The sequence below is a fragment of the Ovis aries genome, chromosome Y (assembly GCF_016772045.2).
Source record: "Ovis aries strain OAR_USU_Benz2616 breed Rambouillet chromosome Y, ARS-UI_Ramb_v3.0, whole genome shotgun sequence".
In the NCBI taxonomy this organism is placed as follows: domain Eukaryota; kingdom Metazoa; phylum Chordata; class Mammalia; order Artiodactyla; family Bovidae; genus Ovis; species Ovis aries.
The window spans coordinates 14,195,049-14,212,988 of NC_082741.1; the positions used below are offsets into that span (position 1 = coordinate 14,195,049).

Genomic DNA, 17,940 nt, shown 5'->3' on the forward strand with positions numbered 1-17,940 from the left:
CACGTCCATCGAGTCCTAGATGCCATTCGGCCATCTCATCATTGGTCGCCCCCTTATCCTCCTGCCCCCAATCCCTCCCAGCATGAGAGTCTTTTCAAAAGAGTCTACTCTTCTCATGAGGTGGCCAAAGTACTGGAGTTTCAGCTTCAGCATCATTCCTTCCAAAGAAATCCCAGGTTGATCTCCTTCAGAATGAACTGGTTGGATCTCTTTGCAGTCCAAGGGACTCTCAAGAGTCTTCTAGTATTTATCAACTTTACTCTTTTACTGCATTAGTATGCTCTATAAAATTCAGATAATCATGTTTTTAATACTATTTGCCTCTAAAATTTTTCTTTCCTTTTTCTCTCTGCTTTTATCAGAGATCTCTTGGCCATGTAGATGAGTATTTGTTAGCCTAAATGGATTCATGTTTTCATAGCCCCTGCCCCCAAATTATGCTATGTAAATCATAGCATTTGTTAAAAAAAAATAGATTGATACAATTACCATTATCTTAAATTTACCAAGGCTTGATTTGAAATTTAGTTTGTGATTTATTCTGGTGATAATTCATTTTGACTTTAGAAAAAATATATATTCTGTGTTTAGGTGAAATGTCCTACAAGTATCAATTAACTTTGCCAGGTCTCTTGTGCCTTTGAATGCTTGTGTTTCTTTTCTTTTCCTTTTTTTTTTTTTTGACATGTATATATATATATATATATGTATATATATATATATAAATTTATTTATTTTAACTGTAGGTTAAGTTCTTTACGATTTGTATTAGTTTTGTCATACATCAACATGAATTGGCCACAGGTATAGTCGTGTTTCTTTTTAAACTTCATTTTTAAATTGGAGGGTAAATTGTTTCCAAAATTATGTTGGCTTCAGCAGTATAAGAGTGTGTATTAGCCTATATAGACCAATGCCCATTTTTGTGCTTGTAATTATTTGTTGTTACTTATTCATTTTTCTAGGCCCTTCAGAAATATTTCTCGTCTGTTCTCCATCCTATTTCTCTAATGTTTTATCACATTTACTACCATAACTTCCGAATCTTTCTCAGGGAGCCTACCCATTTTTTCTTTCTTTATGTTGTGAGCTTTTACCACATTCCTTTGCTGATAACATATTTCTCTGTCTTCACAACTCCCTACTTACTGTGTTAATGGTCATTTCTTCCCAGTCTGCTTGGTTATAGTTATTTCTAAGTCTCCACTCCAAGTCAATAAAGTTGGTTGATTGACCAGTGTGGGCTTTGGAGTGGAAGAGACTGACAACTATGTTCTTAAGGATGCAGCTGAGTCTTCCCTCTCTAATGGTGGTACCATGTCTGTTCATGTCATTTGTAGGTATCTATGGGATTAGTCTGACACTGTTTCCACTGTTTCCCCATATAAGAGCTTTTAGAACTAACACCCCCCAAAAAAAAAAAAGATGTTCTTTGCATTATAGGGGACTGGAATGCAAAAGTAGGAAGTTAAGAAACACCTGGAGTAACAGGCAAATCTGGCCTTGGAATGCGGAATGAAGCAGGACAAAGACTAATACAGTTTTGCCAAGAAAATGCACTGTTCATAGCAAACACCCTCTTCCAACAACACAAGAGATGAGTCTACACATGGACATCACCAGATGGTCAACACTGAAATCAGATTGATTATATTTTTTGCAGCCGAAGATGGAGAAGCTCTATACAGTCAACAAAAAGAAGACAGGGAGCTGACTGTGGCTCAGATCATGAACTCCTTATTACCAAATTCAGACTGAAATTGAAGAAAGTAGGGAAAACCACTAGACCATTCAGGTATGACCTAAATCAATTCCCTTATGATTATACAGTGGAAGTGAGAAGTAGAATTAAGGGCCTAGATCTGATAGATAGATTTCCTGATGAACTATGGAATGATGTTCGTGACTTTGTACAGGAGACAGCAAACAAGACCATTCTCATGAAAAGAAATGCAAAAAAGCAAAATGGCTGTCTGGGGTGTCCTTCCAAATAGCTGGGAAAACAAGAGAGGCTAAAGCAAAGGAGAGAAGGAAAGATATAAGCATCTGAATGAAGAGTCCAGAGAAGAGAAAGAAGAGAAAAGAAAGCCTTCTTCAGCAATCAATGCAAAGAAATAGAGGAAAACAACAGAATGGGAATGACTAGAGATCTCTTCAAGAAAACTAGAGATACCAAGGGAATATTTCATGTGATGGGCTCGATAAAGGACAGAAATGGTATGGAAGCAAACTAACAGAAGCAAAATATATTTTAAAGAGTTTGCAAGAATACACAGAAAAACTGTACAAAATAGATATTCTCTATCCAGATAATCATGATGGTATGATCACTCATCTAGAGCCAGACATCCTGGAAAAGTTACCTAGATAGTATATTCAAAAGTAGAGACATTACTTTGCAGACTAAGGTCGATTTAGTCAGGGCTATGTTTTTTTCCTATGGTCATGTATGGATGTAAGAGTTGGAATGTGAAGAAGGCTGAGCGCCGAAGAATTGATGGTTTTGAACTGTGGTGTTGGAGAACGCTCTTGAGAGTCCCTTGGACTGCAAGGGGACCCAACCAGGTTATTCTGGTGGAGATCAGCCCAGGGATTTCTTTGGAAGGAATGATTCTAAAGCTGAAGCTCCAGTACTTTGGTCACCTCATGCAAAGAGTTGAGTCATTGAAAAAGACTCTGATGCTGGGAGGGATTGAGGGCAGGAGGAGAAGGGGACAACAGAGGATGAGATGGCTGAATGGCATCACTGACTCGATGGATGTGAGTCTGAGTGAACTCCAGCAGTCGGTGATGGACAGGGATCCTGGTGTGCTGAGATTCATGGGGTCGCAAAGAGTCGGACATGACTTGAGCGACTGAACTAAACTGAATGATGAGATTATTCAGACATTAGGCAGTCTATCTGCTGATGACTGGTTTGTGTTTCTGTCTTGTTTGTTGTGTGGTGTGAGGCATCAGCCCTGGGTTATGCAGGCAGTTCTGTGTAGTGCATCACAGATTAAGTTGAAGGTTCATGGAGAATGTCACCCGTTAATATGCACTGTAGATTGGAGCTCTCTGGTGTCCCACGACTCTTGTCTCCGTGCTGACACCTGAAAGGATCAGGACCAACTTATGCTCAGAAAGCCACAGTAAGAGATGATATAGTAAGAGATTGAGATTAAAAGAGTAGCAAGATAAATGGCAAAATATAATCAAAAGTACCACAAACAATAAACATTGCACAGAGGACAACAGTTTAATAAAGGAAAGCAATGAAGTAAATCAAAAGGTAAAAACCCACATCATAGCAGAGGGTCCACTGAAGAATAAAGAATACAATTCTGAAAAGAAGATCAGATGCAGCTCCCACAGAATAACAGAAAATCCCAGTTAATATGGAAATGCATACGTCTTTAAAAAAAATGAAGCGATGCAACAGCAACAAAAGGCACAGAGAATAGGAAACAAAAAAAAGTAGAAATAGTTATACAAAAAATAAAAATATGGTTGAAATAATCTTAAAAGGCCAAATCAATATGCAGTAACAAAGAACAGAGAAAAATAGTGCCCCAACAACAAAATAACTCAATGCAACAACAGAATAAAACATATTTCCTAGTGTCTCATCTGCCAGTGTTTTAGTCCACAGTAGGAGCCAGAGGACAACTACACCTCTTTGAGAAGCTTTCCAAAATGGAGATAACTGGACTCTGGATCTAAGGACAGCTCAGACTCCAAAGTCCTGTAATTCCTGTGGATTCTCACAGCTGCCTGAGCCTGGGCATTTTCTTTCATTTGGCCTCTTCTCATCTTTTGATGTATTCTATAGATACAGGGTCTGTGTGATTAATCCTGTATATTTAATCTGCAGCATGGTTAGAAGCTTTCCAGTCCTCTTCCATAATGACTCATCCCTAGGTCTCAGGTGTAATTTTTATCCTTCCTCACATGTAGTCACCAAAGAAGTCTGCCCTGAGAAACTTGTGGAGCACTGGGGTCTGCCTTGGTGAGCACAGGATGCGGCAGAGCTGTTTGGAATGCTGGAACCCTGGTGGTGCCAATTATGAATAGGAGCTATCAGCCATGGGCAGAAGAGAATTGGCCTTAATGGGATCCTGTCTAGCCTATGTTTGCAGGAGCATGAGTGGTACTTTTGCTGGTCTTTTTCTATTGCGTTGCAGTAGGTGTTAACAGGCAGGAAGAAGAGTGGCTGCAGAGATATCTGTACCTCCTGAGTGTGACACAGAAGTAAGGTCCTGCCTCTTTCATGGTTTGGGAATGCTTAAAAGGTATTTTCTGCTACACAACTACTCATAGGTGCCTTACCAGGCTATCTACACATAATCAACAACATTCCTGTCCCAGGATGGCTCTCTAAACCCGTGCCCAGCTTCCAGACCCCATGCACACTGGTTGAGCTGCATTGCAGTTTGGCCCATATAGGCTCATGACACAGATTGTCTGTGTGACTCTCACTCTATCCAAATTATATTTCATCTGCTGCTTTACCTTGTTTCCTTTCAGTCAAAAATAATTTACCCTTAGTGAAGGGGCTTGCCTAATTCTGGAAATCTCTTCCCTGTTTCTCCATTTCCCACCTGAGGCAAAGGTTTTGTCTTGCTGCCTCTTATTCTCCTTCTCCCTTCTTAATTCCTTTCTATCCAGGTATGTCTGGAACCCACATGGGACTTTCTAGTGACCAGGTCTTCTGCTGGTATGTATCTGATGCTGTGGGAGAACTATTGTCCATGTAGAGGTATTATTTGTGATCCATTCATTGAGAGAGTTGCATTTCACATCTGCCTGCAATTCTGCCTTCTTGGAACTTCTCAGTTTTGCCTGTCAAGCCCTATTATCTTTTTTTCCTTGACAGTAAAACAGAAAACATTAGCTGCCATGAATTAATCTGTTTGATGGGACATTGCTTACGTATGCACTTAACTGGCACTACTTTGACTTCCAACATGCAATCAAGCATAATGTGTTGTTGTTTATCTTTCCCCCTTGGAAATTTCTGTTAATGAGGAATTGTCATCAGCATGAAGGAATGCAGAACTTTCCACATAACATATAATAGCATAATTGGTCTCAAAAACTCAGCATTTGAATATATCTAGCTATTTTTTGTATGTTCCTGACATTTTCCCAGAGTACTGATGTCTGATTTCTCATCTCGAAGTGTAACACCATTCAGTGGCTATCAAAGTTCAGAGACTGTCATGGGCATAGTTTGATTCATGTAGAATAAGTGGCAAATTCATAGGAAATTACCAGTTGGTACTTTACTACCTGTAAAAGAGAGAAAACAGAAACAGCGACAATGACCAAAAAATAAAATAAGAAACAAACACAGGACTGTGTAGTTACTTAATCATAAGAGGTACACAAGAATTCATGTTTGTATCATAGAATAAGCAAGGAGATGGCATACAATCATCTATACCTGCTTGCCTGTCTCTGCTAATGACTTGGACACTGCACACACAGAAACCACCCCCCCTAAAAAAAATAAAAAGGAAAATAAAAATAATTTTGTAAAATTCTTAGAGACAAGAATACGAGAATACCTTATATGTCTCCTGAGAAACGTGTACACTAGTAAAGGTGCAGCAGTCAGAATTGAACACAGGGAAATGAACTGATTCAAAATCAGGAAAGGAACAAGTCAAAGCTATATATTGCTGTCCTGATTTTTACTTCTGTGCAAAGAACACTATGAAAAACTAAAAACCTCGATGAAGCTTGTTAGAAACAAAATTTATGTGGGAGATATGATTAACCTTATTTATCCCAATGGCAACACTGAAATGATAAAAGAAAAATTGCAAGTAAGGTGCCTCTTTTTTTTTTAATGGTTTTTTTTCTTTATTTTTTTATTATTATTATTTTTTTTAATTTTAAAATCTTTAATTCTTACATGCGTTCCCAAACATGACCCCCCCTCCCACTTCCCTCCCCACAACAGTGGAGATTCCTTTAAAAATTGCAAATAGAACTACCTTACGACCCAGCAATCCCACTGCTGGGCATACACACTGAGGAAACCAAAATTGAAAGAGACACATGCACCCCAATGTTCATCGCAGCACTGTTTATAATAGCCAGGACATGGAAATAACCTAGATGTCCATCAGCAGATGAATGGATAAGAAAGCTGTGGTACATATACACAATGGAGTATTACTCAGCCGTTCAAAAGAATTCATTTGAATCAGTTCTGATAAGATGGATGAAACTGGAGCCAATTATACAGAGTGAAGTAAGCCAGAAAGAAAAACACCAATACAGTAAGGTGCCTCTTGATGAAAGCATTATCTGTTTCAAGTATAGATATCTGACATGAGAGTTTCTTATGTAAAAAATGAAATTCTCAGCTTCATATATGAAACTCTAGATGCATATTTCAGGATGTGAAACATAAAATTGCATATTATTCACATATACATATCTGAAGAAAGTTTTTCCAACTTAAAATATAGAATTCTCTCTACATCATACATGAAAGTATGGACACAAAATAATCTGCAGAGAATGTGGTATTTTTTACGTTAGAGTTTTGAAAATCTGGATGCCGATTTTTTGACAGGAAATATAAAAATTTCTATGTCACATATCCAAACATGGTTATATGAAACATGGGATTTTTTCACATTTGTAATTTGAAAATATTTGTGGTCTTTCCTTCATGAAATACGCAATACTGTCTATTTAACATTTGAAAAACCTGTGTTGATTTTCCTACAAGAAGTATAGAATTTCCCCACAGATTTCATGCATGAGCTCTGATATTCTCTATATTTCCATCAAGAAAGTTTGAATTAAAGTCTTCAGATGTGAGATTTGAAATCCTGACTCCTTCACATTTGACAATCTAGGGAGAAATATTCTCATATGAAATATGAATTCCTATGAAATATGAATTCTCAATACGTGAAATAGTTTACAGATTCATACACATGAAAGAGAATTTCCCATGATTCAGAAATTAAGATTTTAGCTAAATGGCAAACATCAAACAGCTGTATTTCCCAAATAACATATAGAACTTTCTGTATTTCTTTCATAAATATCTGGGTGAAGATTTCCTTACAGGAAATAGGGAATTTATATATTTTACACATATAAAATCAAAGCCCTTATTATTATACAGTAAAAGTGATAAATAGATACAGGGGATTCTATCTGATAGATGAGTGTCTGAAGACCTATGAATGAAGGTTTGTGATGTACAGGAAGCAGTGATCAAGACCATCTGCATGGAAAGAAGTGCAAAATAATAAAGTTATCAGGGCTCACAAAGAGCTAAGAAGAGGAGTGAACCTAAATGAAAGGGGAAAGGGAAAACTACACATCTGGATGCAGAGGCCCAAAGAATAGCAAGGTGAGATAAAATCAGCCTCAGGTATCAATGCCAATAAATAAAGGAAATAAATAGAATTGGAAAGTCTGCTGATCTCTTCAAGAAAGTCAGAGATACCAAGGGAAAATTTCATGCAAAATGGGCACAATAAAGGACAGAAATGGTACGGATATAACAGAAGCAGAAGCTATTAAGAAGAGGTGGCAAGAATACACAGATGAACTATGCAAAAAAGATCTTCATGAGCCAGTTAAACATGATGATATATCATTCACCTAGGGCCAGACGTCCTGGAATGTGAAGTCTAGTGGGACTTAGGAAGCTTACATACAAACTAAGCTTGTGGAAGTGATGGAATTCAGTTAAGCTCTTTCAAATTCTAAGAGATGATGCTGTGAATGTGCTGCCTTCCTTATGTCAGCAAATTTGGGAGACTCAGCTGTGGCCAGAGGACTGGAACTGGTTTTCATTCCAACTGTAAAGAAAGACAATCCAAAGAATGTGAAAACTCCTGCTTAATTGCAAACATCTCACACAGTCACAAAGAACTGCTCAAAATTCCCGAAGCCAGGCTTCAACAGAACATGAACCATGGGCTTCCAGATGTACAAGCTGGGTTTATAAAGGGCAGAGGGACCCGAGATTAATTTGTTAACACCCATTGGGTCCTCCAAAAAGCAAGAGAACTCCAAAAAAGCCTCTACTCCTATTTGAGTATGCCAAAGACTTTGATTGGCTCAACAAGATGACACCAGAGAACAATAACATCAAACCATGGAATATTCTTCAAAACATGGGAATACATGCCTCCCGAGAAATCTTACATCCATGTGAATGTAATATATATTTATCAACTTGGAAAATTTTAAGAAGAAAGATGAATTATGATAGTAGTGCAGGTTATAGAATGTTGTTGAGTAATGTGTAGAGCATTTGATTGGTTATTACATTTCTTTATTGATAATTCAGTAAGCACTTTAAATGTGTTATTGGCAGGCTCTATGTTTCAGCTGATGTGAAAGATACAAAAAGTAAAGAGAGTAGTCCGAAAACACGTTGAAGAGCTGATATCTCTGCTCTCCTTCGTAGGAGGGCACACAGGATTTCCTTCCAGTCCCAATAAATAGTTGAGACAAAGTTGTGAGAAGGGCTTAGCAAGACTGAAAATATTTGTGTGATTGTAGCTTCAGAAGCACGGTATAAGAGAAAGATAATTAAATTATTGAGGAAAACAGATATCATGTCTTCCAAGAAATTTTAACCATTCTGATGTGCTGCAGTCATCACCAAGAATTTATTTTGTCTCTGTGGCAACAGATAAGCAACATATAAACATGCATTTGGAATTAATAGGTGGAATCTTGGTGTCAGGAAATAAAGACATGCTTTAAGGACAGCAGAGCAAAAATGACCCTATAGAATACCACTTGTAAAGTACATATCTTGTGCTGACAATGGGCCAGTCACTGATTATGTCATATTATCTCTGGCATCACGCTGATGGTATAATTGTGATCATGATTTTAGACGTGCTACAATATCTATATTTTCAAGGACGAAATGAATTTATATAATGAAAACAATCAGCTGTCTAACCTTTTAAGACTCTACCAGTAGCTAGTAGAATATAATATGTGAATGCACTAAAGTTCATACTCTGCATTTTCATTTTTCTAATTTTATTTGCATCTCTTAATTCACTCATATCTTCCTAATTCAGACACCACTTCATTTCAGCAGGGATGATTTCAGAAATCACTTTACATCCATTACACCTTTTCCCTTTGTTCTCATATTCTTGTTTACAAATATATTAGGTGTAATTTGTCTAGGATGCATGACAAATATTTTCTTGAACTAAAAAGTTTATAAACCTGTGCAGTAAAATAGCCAACCATTGAACTAAAGCCTTATTTTACTCTTCCTTGTTTGAAAATAGAAAATGAAACTATGAAGAAGAACATGTAAATTTATTGTTCAAATAAAAGAATTGTAGGTATTTGCTGACATCTCCGAATGTAAATTTCAGTCTTCTTTAGGCTCCATAATCTGACACGTATTTGATTGGTCAGATTTAATTGGCATGGTTTTCTTTTCTATTTTTTTTTTTGCACTGTTTTCATATAATGATGATTGTTGATGAGTTCATTTGAAAAAGAAGAGGCAGATGTATAAGTGATTTTTGACACTGAGAACCATGAATTGCCTCTGTCTTGCAAGGAGGAAAAGAATTGTCATGGGGTGAAATATCGCTATGCCGGACTAAAAATTTAGTTTCCACCATTCAGTATCACAGTTATCCAAGTCTATGCCCTAACCAGTAACACTGAAGACTGAAGTTGAACAGTTTTATGAAGACCTACAAAACCTTTTAGAACTCGTACCCCCAAAAGATGTCCTTTCCAATATAGGGGACTGGAATGCAAAGTAGGAAGTCGAGAAACACCTGGAGTAACAGGCCAATTTGGCCTTGGAATGTGGAATGAAGCAGGGCAAAGACTAACAGAGTTTTGCCAAGAAAATGCACTGGTCCTAGCAAACACCCTCTTCCAAAAACACAAGAGAAGGCTCTACACGTGGACATTACCAGATGGTCAACACATAAATCAGATTGATTATATTATTTGCAGCGAAATATGGAGAAGCTCTATACAGTCAACAAAAACAAGACCAGGAGCTGACTGTGGCTCAGATCATGAAATCCATATTATCAATTTCAGATTCAAATTGAAGAAAGTAGGGAAAACTTCTAGACCATTCAGGTATGACCTCAATCAAATTCCTTATGATTATACAGTGGAAATGAGAAATAGAATTAAGGCCCAGATCTGATAGACAGAGTGCCTGACGAACTATGGAATGATGTTTGTGACATTGTACAGGAGAGAAGGATCAAAACCATTCTCATGGAAAAGAAATGCAAAAAAGCAAAATGGCTGTCTGGGGAGGCTTTACAAATAGCTGTGAAAAGAAGAAGAGTGAAAAGCAAATGAAAAAGGAGAGATATAAGCATCTGAATGCAGAGTTCCAGAGAATAGCAAGAAGAGATAACAAAGCCTTCTTCAGCAATCAATGCAAAGAAATAGAGGAAAACAACAGAATGGGAAAGACTAGAGATCTCTGCAAGAAAATTAGAGATACGAAGGGAACATTTCATGCAAAGATGGGCTCGATAAAGGACAGAGATAATCTGGGCATAACAGAAGCAGAACATATTAAGAAGAGATGGCAGGATTACACAGAAGAACTGCACAGAAAAGATGTAAATGACACAAATATCATGATAGTGTGATCACCAATCTAGAGCCAGATATCCTGGAATGTGAAGTCAAGTGGGCCTTGGAAAACATCGCTACAAACAAAGCTAATGGAGATGATGGCATTCCCGTTGAGCTATTTCACTCCTGGAAGATGATGCTGTGAAAGGGCTGCACTCAATATGCCAGCAAATTTGGAAAACTCAGCAGTGGCCACAGGACTGGAAAAGTTCCATTTTCATTCCAATCCCAAAGAAAGGCAATGCCAAAGAATGGTCAAACTACCACACAATTTCACTCATCTCATACGTTAGTAAACTAATGCTCAAAATTATTCAAGCCGGGCTTCAGCAATATGTGAACCATGAACTTCCTGATGTACAAACTGGTTTTAGAAAAGGCAGAGGAACCAGAGATCAATATGCCAACATCCTCTGGATCATGGAAAAAGCAAGAGAGTTCCAGAAAAACATCTATTTCTCCTTTATTGACTATGCCAAAGCCTTTCACTGTGTGGATCACAATAAACTGGAAAATTCTGAAAGAGATGGGAATACCAGGCCACCTGACCTGCCTCTTGAGAAATCTGTATGCAGGTCAGGAAGCAATAGTTAGAACTGGACATGAAACAACAGACTGGTTCCAAATAGGAAAAGGAGTACCTCAAGGCAGGGTATTGTTACCCTGCTTATTTAACTTATATGCAGCGTACATCATGAGAAACACTGGATTGGAAGAAACACAAGCTGGAATCAAGATTGCCAGGAGAAATATCAAGAACCTCAGATATGCAGATGACAACACCCTTACGGCAGATAGTGAGGAGGAACTCAAAAGTCTCTGGATGAAACTAAAAGTGGAGAATGAAAAATTTGGCCTAAAGTGCAACCTTCAGAAAATGAAGATCATGGCATCCAGTCTCATTACTTCATGGGAAATAAATGGGGAAACAGTGGAAACAGTGTCAGAGTTTATTTTTGGGGCTCCAAAATCACTGCAGATGGTGATTGCAGCCATGAAATTGAAGGACACTTACTCCTTGGAAGAAATGTTATGAAAGTTATATACTATAAAAGTTATATACTATCCAAACTAGATAGTATATTCAAAAGCAGAGGCATTACTTTGCCGAGTAAGGTCCATCTAGTCAAGGCTATGGTTTTTCCTGTGGTCATGTATGGATGTGAGAATTGAACTATGAAGAAGGCTAAGTGCCAAAGAATTGACGGTTTTGAACTGTGGTGTTGGAGAAGACTAGAGCCCCTTGGACTGCAAGGAGATCCAACCAATCCATTCTGAAGGAGATCAGCCCTGGGATTTCTTTGGATGTAATGACGCTAAAGCTGAAGTAGTACTTTGGCCACCTCATGCGAATAATTTACTCATTGGAAAAGACTCTAATTCTGGGAGGGTTTGGGGGGAGGGGGAGAAGTGGACAACAGATGATGAGATAGCTCGATGACATCACTGACTCGATGGAGGTGAGTCTGAGTGAACTCCTGGAGTTGATGATGGACAGGGAAGCCTGGCATGCTGTGATTCATGGGGTCTCAAAGAGTCGGACATGACTGAGCGTTGAACTAAACCATCAGTCCAGAATAACTGCTCTTTAATGGAGATACAATATGAGAGAAGTAACTGTAGTTGTAGTAACAAAGTCTTCAAGTAGCCATTTACTTGAGTGTACCTGCTATGTGAGTGCCAATTACAAATGCTCAACTTTTTAAAAACATCAGGTTGATCTACCATCATCTGGTCTGTTTGTCTAACCGATATTGCTGATGGGGTAGATAAGTCACATGGATATACAGAGCTTATATTAGCGACTATCTGACTGGTATGAGGCTTTTGTATGAAAGGAACACAAACTTGTAGAGGCTGAAAATGTGCTGTTCCCACTCATTTCTGGAAGAAATTCAGAGTTATGATCATCTTTTTTGACACTTGCTTTAACATGCTTCTTGTTGTCTTGAACTAATGAAGATATTAGAGACACATTGTAAATCCCAACTCTTCTTTGCATTCTTATTAAAAGTTGGCGATGGCCTCTTTTGAAATTTGGATTATAGTAGGTCTGTAACTAAAATCAAAGTATTAAATTATTTAGTTTCTTTATAAACCAAGGTAAAACTGACAAACAAATCTAAGCTATAAAAAAATGTATTCCTTTAAGGAAACCAACTAAATAACATCAAATAAAACACCTCCATTAGTAACTTTAATGGGTAACAACATGTTAGAAAAGACATGTTTCTCAGCTAAAACTATGTTGCACATATACTGTACATAACACTTCACATACCTTCGGGATTTTTATCTGGTTTCAAGTTGCTAGGAAAGTTTGTTAAAGATCTAGTATCTAACCTCCAGCTATTCTCAACTTCAAAAAATAAAACTTTTAAAGCAATTTGTTATTTCAAGTTAAATTCCATTTTAGCTACATATGTAAACATTCTTCTATTTCACATGATTTGATCTTACATATTTTCAATAAGTGAAAGTGTTGGAATACCTTACTCAAAAGAGATGTTTTTTTCTTCTTGCAGAAAGGCAGGTAGTGAAGCAGATCTTTGAAAAGTTTGCCGATTTTTACTAAATCCATAAAGGTTAAGCAGTAGAATTGAACTTTTCATAATCTTGGTTTCAAATATTTGGATAGTTCCCTTTCTTTCCAAGACTTATTTCATAAAGAGTTCTTCATTGATCACTATACATGTGCCACTCTCATCCCACCAAATAGATTCAAACTGATCACTATCAACTATATTCCAAGGTTTTTGTGGGAATGTGAGTGAAAGATAATTATTCGCCTCATCATTTCAGAGACAGACTATGTGTAGCATGGTCTTTTGATCACAAGATCCTCAGATAAAGCATGAAAAACATATTATTGAATCATAGATTTCAAAACTGATTCCCCAGTAAGTGTATAATCATACAAAGAAGATCTAATGGAGGTTTCTGAACCAGTGAATTCATCTTTAGGAGACCCATCTTGAATTTCTGAAGAAATATGTACCATCTCAGAGAAATCTTTCTATGCCAAAGCCATTGACTGTGTGGATCACAATAAACTGGGAAATTCTGAGAGATAGGAATACCAGACCACCTGACCTGCCTCTTGAGAAATCTGCATGCAGGTAAGGAAGCAATAGTTAAAACGGGACATGGAACAACAGACTGGTTTCAAATAGGAAAAGGAGTACGTCAAGGCTGTATATTGTCACCCTGCTTATTTAACTTATATGCAGAGTACATCATGAGAAGTGCTGTACTGGAAGAAAGACAAGCTGGAATCAAGATTGCCGGGAGAAATATCAATAACCTCAGATATGCAGATGACACCACCCTTATGGCAGAAAGTGAAGAGGAACTAAAAAGACTCTTCATGAAACTAAAAGTGGAGAGTGAAAAAGTTGGCTTAAAGCTCAAAATTCAGAAAATGAAGATCATGGCATCTGATCCCATCACTTCATGGGAAACGGATGGGGAAACAGTGGAAACAGTGTCAGATTTTATTTTGGGGGACTCCAAAATCACTGCAGATGGTGATTTCAGCCGTGAAATTAAAAGACGCTTACTCCTTGGAAGGAAAGTTATGACCAACCTAGATAGCATATTCAAAACAGAGACATTACTTTGCCGACTAAGGTCTGTCTAGTCAAGGCTATGGTTTTTCCTGTGGTCATGTATGAATGTGAGAGCTAAATTGTGAAGAAGGCTGAGCGCAGAAGAATAGATGTTTTTGAGTTGTGGTGTTGGAGAAGTCTCTTGAGAGTCCCTTGGACTGCAAGGAGATCCAACCAATCCATTCTGAAGGAACTCAGTTCTGGGATTTCTTTGGAAAGAATGATGCTAAAACTGAAACTCCAGTACCATGGCCACCCCATGTGAAGAGTTGACTCACTGGAAAAGACTCTGATTCTTGGAGGGATTGGGGGCAGGAGGAGCAGATGATGACAGTGGATGAGACGGCTGGATGCCATCACTGACTGGATGGACGTGATTCTGAGTGAACTCCAGGAGTTGGTGATTGACAGGGAAGCCTGGCGTGCTATGATTCATGGAGTTGAAAAGAGTCGGACATAACTGAGCGACTGAACTGAATTGAACTGAGAGAAATGTTTTTTCATAAACTTTTCTCATTTGTTTGACTGTACACACTACAACTTGAAATGTTGCTTGGCTGGCCTACAGAAAGAAACTCTCTAGACCATCACAGAGGTCTTCCAAGTCAAAAAGCTGTGACATCACAAAATCACTGGTCTCCTAGCAATCGAAGGTTAGCTGTGACATAACAGAGTCTCTGGTCTAGCAGTTGAAGAGTAATAGTCAACCAGTGTCTACTTCAGCATCAACTTAAAATACAGACTGCTTATAGAAATAGTCACCAAAACCATGAAGCATGCAAAATTTCATTCCTAAAGAATTTTTACACTAAAAAATCACATAAATCTACTTCGTTTCTGAAATGAAAGTGATTTATCACCCTTCTGTACACACATTCTTGTTATTCAGTATTTTTACCCAAGCAAATTTGGTCTACTGGCTTCTGTGCAGTAAAATCTATGAAGTGACTTTGGGTTTCAGGGAAATCAATGTTTATTGTAGTACTGAGCAAGGTGTCTTAGCAGCTGGTGCTTCAAAGACCCAAATCCCCAAATACTTTCAAGGGAAGGATTTTAATGACAGAGTATGGGACTTTGGGTCTGTGACCAATATCCGGACATTCTACTAATGGCCTGTTACTGATGATATTGGGAGTTCACATCATCGACAGTCTAGTTCCAACTATGTACTTAAATTTCAGTTTGGTTGGTGTTTTAGCATCTCTAAAACTGTTCACAGGATATTGCTCAGAATGTTATCGATGGCCCTTGAAAAGGAACTAAAGACCCTTGAGTTTGCTTAATGGTTAAATCATTATTATGCTCTATCACTTGATTATTTTCCTTAGTTTCTGTCTTTTCTAGCTTCTCTGGTTAAAATTACTTTTACACATGAGGAGGTCTGCAATCTCCTACCTCTCTCAGATTTCATACTTTTCAATCTTAAGGGACCGCTTAGTACAAGAAAGGAAAGAAAGTGTTGGACATAGAGCTCAATCATAAATGTGACAGAAAATCTCAGTTGCAGGTTCAATTTATTTTTCAAGTTTCCCAGCTTTGGAGTGTTTGACTCAGCAATAAATTTGGCTCTTTCATTTTGAAATGGAGCGTGGAGTTGGAAATAATTCTGAAATCTAATCTTGGTATCAATATTTTCTTTTATGAAAACATATCTCTCTATTTTATATGTGATATTTGTATATATATGTATACATATATTTGTCATTAAGCTGGCCGAACATTTGAAAATTGGTAGATATTTATTAAAAGGAGAGAGGTGAGTGATATAAAAGAGTCCTCATATATTACATGCAGCCAAGAGAACATATTTTGAAGTATTTCCACTTATATATATTCAACAACCGACTAGACTTTTGAGTCATTCTACATATGATTTTTTTTCCATTTTTAATATACCTAACAAGAAATAAAAGCCATTGTGCGTTTTTATACACACATTCATGCCTAGACAGATGTATATATGTTTATATGTCAAATATATAATTTTAGGCAACTTTATTTAGGTGACCAAACTATTTGCTAGCTCCCAAGATCTTAAATGAACTGTTTTGGAAGCCCTGCATTACTTACTAACTTTCTGGCTGAATCATGCAGATCTTGTTGATGAAAAGCTCTCCTTTAATTGAGCTCATATTCCACTATTCTTTCTGTAATAAGAGGTAGGGCTCATACTGATGAGGACACTGTGAACCCATAAAATTGTAATTTTCATTTACTTAGAGATATTGTTTAAAGAATGCTGTTGCTCTCCTCACGTTGGACACAATTTTATTTTATTTTTTAATATAAATTTATTTTTTATTTATTTATTTATTTTTTTTTACTGGTTTGACAAATGTTTATTGAGTATCAGGCACTCTTTTAAACATTTTTCTTTTTTTTTTTAATTTTAAAATCTTTAATTCTTACATGCATTCCCAAACATGAACCCCCCTCCCACCTCCCTCCCCATAACATCTTTCTGGGTCATCCCCATGCACCAGCCCCAAGCATGCTGCATCCTGCGTCAGACATAGACTGGCGATTCAATTCACATGATAGTATACATGTTAGAATGTCATTCTCCCAAATCATCCCACCCTCTCCCTCTCCCTCTGAGTCCAAAAGTCCGTTATACACATCTGTGTCTCTTTCCCTGTCTTGCATACAGGGTCGTCATTGCCATCTTCCTAAATTCCATATATATGTGTTAGTATACTGTATTGGTGTTTTTCTTTCTGGCTTACTTCACTCTGTATAATCGGCTCCAGTTTCATCCATCTCATCAGAACTGATTCAAATGAATTCTTTTTAACTGCTGAGTAATACTCCATTGTGTATATGTACCAAAGCTTTCTTATCCATTCATCTGCTGATGGACATCTAGGTTGTTTCCATGTCCTGGCTATTATAAACAGTGCTGCGATGAACATTGGGGTACATGTGTCTCTGTTTTGATAAGAGTCTAATTGCTTTACAATATAGTATTGGTTTTGCTGTACATTAACATGGATCTGCCATGGGTGTACATGTGTTTCCCATCTTGAACCCCCTACCAACTCCCTCCTCATATCATCCCTCCTAGTTATCCCAGTGCACCAGCCCAGAGCATCCTGCATCATGCCTTGAACCTGGACTGGTGATTTGTTTGTCAAATGATATTATACAGGTTTCAATGCCATTATTCCAAATCATCCCACCCTTGCCGTTTCTCAGAGTCCAAAAGACTGTTCTATACATCTTTGTCTCTTTTGCTGTCTTGCATACAGGGTTATTGTTACCATCTTTCTAAATTCCACATATATGCGTTAGTTTCTCTATTGGTGCATTTCTTTCTGGCTTTCTTCACTCTGTATAATAGGCTTCAGCTTCATCCACCTCTTTAGAATTTATTAAACTGCATTATTTTTAATACCTGAGTAATACTCCATTGTGTATATGTACCACAGCTTTCTTATCCATTAGTCTGCTGATGGACATCTAGGTTGCTTCCATGTCTGACCATAGGAAACAGTGCAGTGATGAATATTGGGGTACCCATGTCTCTGTCAATTCTGGTTCCTTCGGTCTCTATGGCCAGCAGTGGGATTGTTGGGTCGTATTGCAGTTCCATTTACAGTTTTGTTTGTTTTTAAGGAATCTCCACAGTGTTCTCCATACTATTTTTCATTCCCACCAACAGTGTAAGATGGTTCCCTTTTCTCTACATTCTCTCCAGCATTTATTGTTTGTA

The 17,940-nt window shown here is 37.6% G+C and overlaps 1 pseudogene; it reads right to left on the minus strand.

Annotated features, from left to right (window-relative positions):
* Positions 1–9,367: 9,367 nt before the first annotated feature.
* LOC132658924 (heat shock transcription factor, Y-linked-like) lies at positions 9,368–13,621 on the minus strand (annotated as a pseudogene).
* Between the last annotated feature and the right edge of the window lie 4,319 nt (positions 13,622–17,940).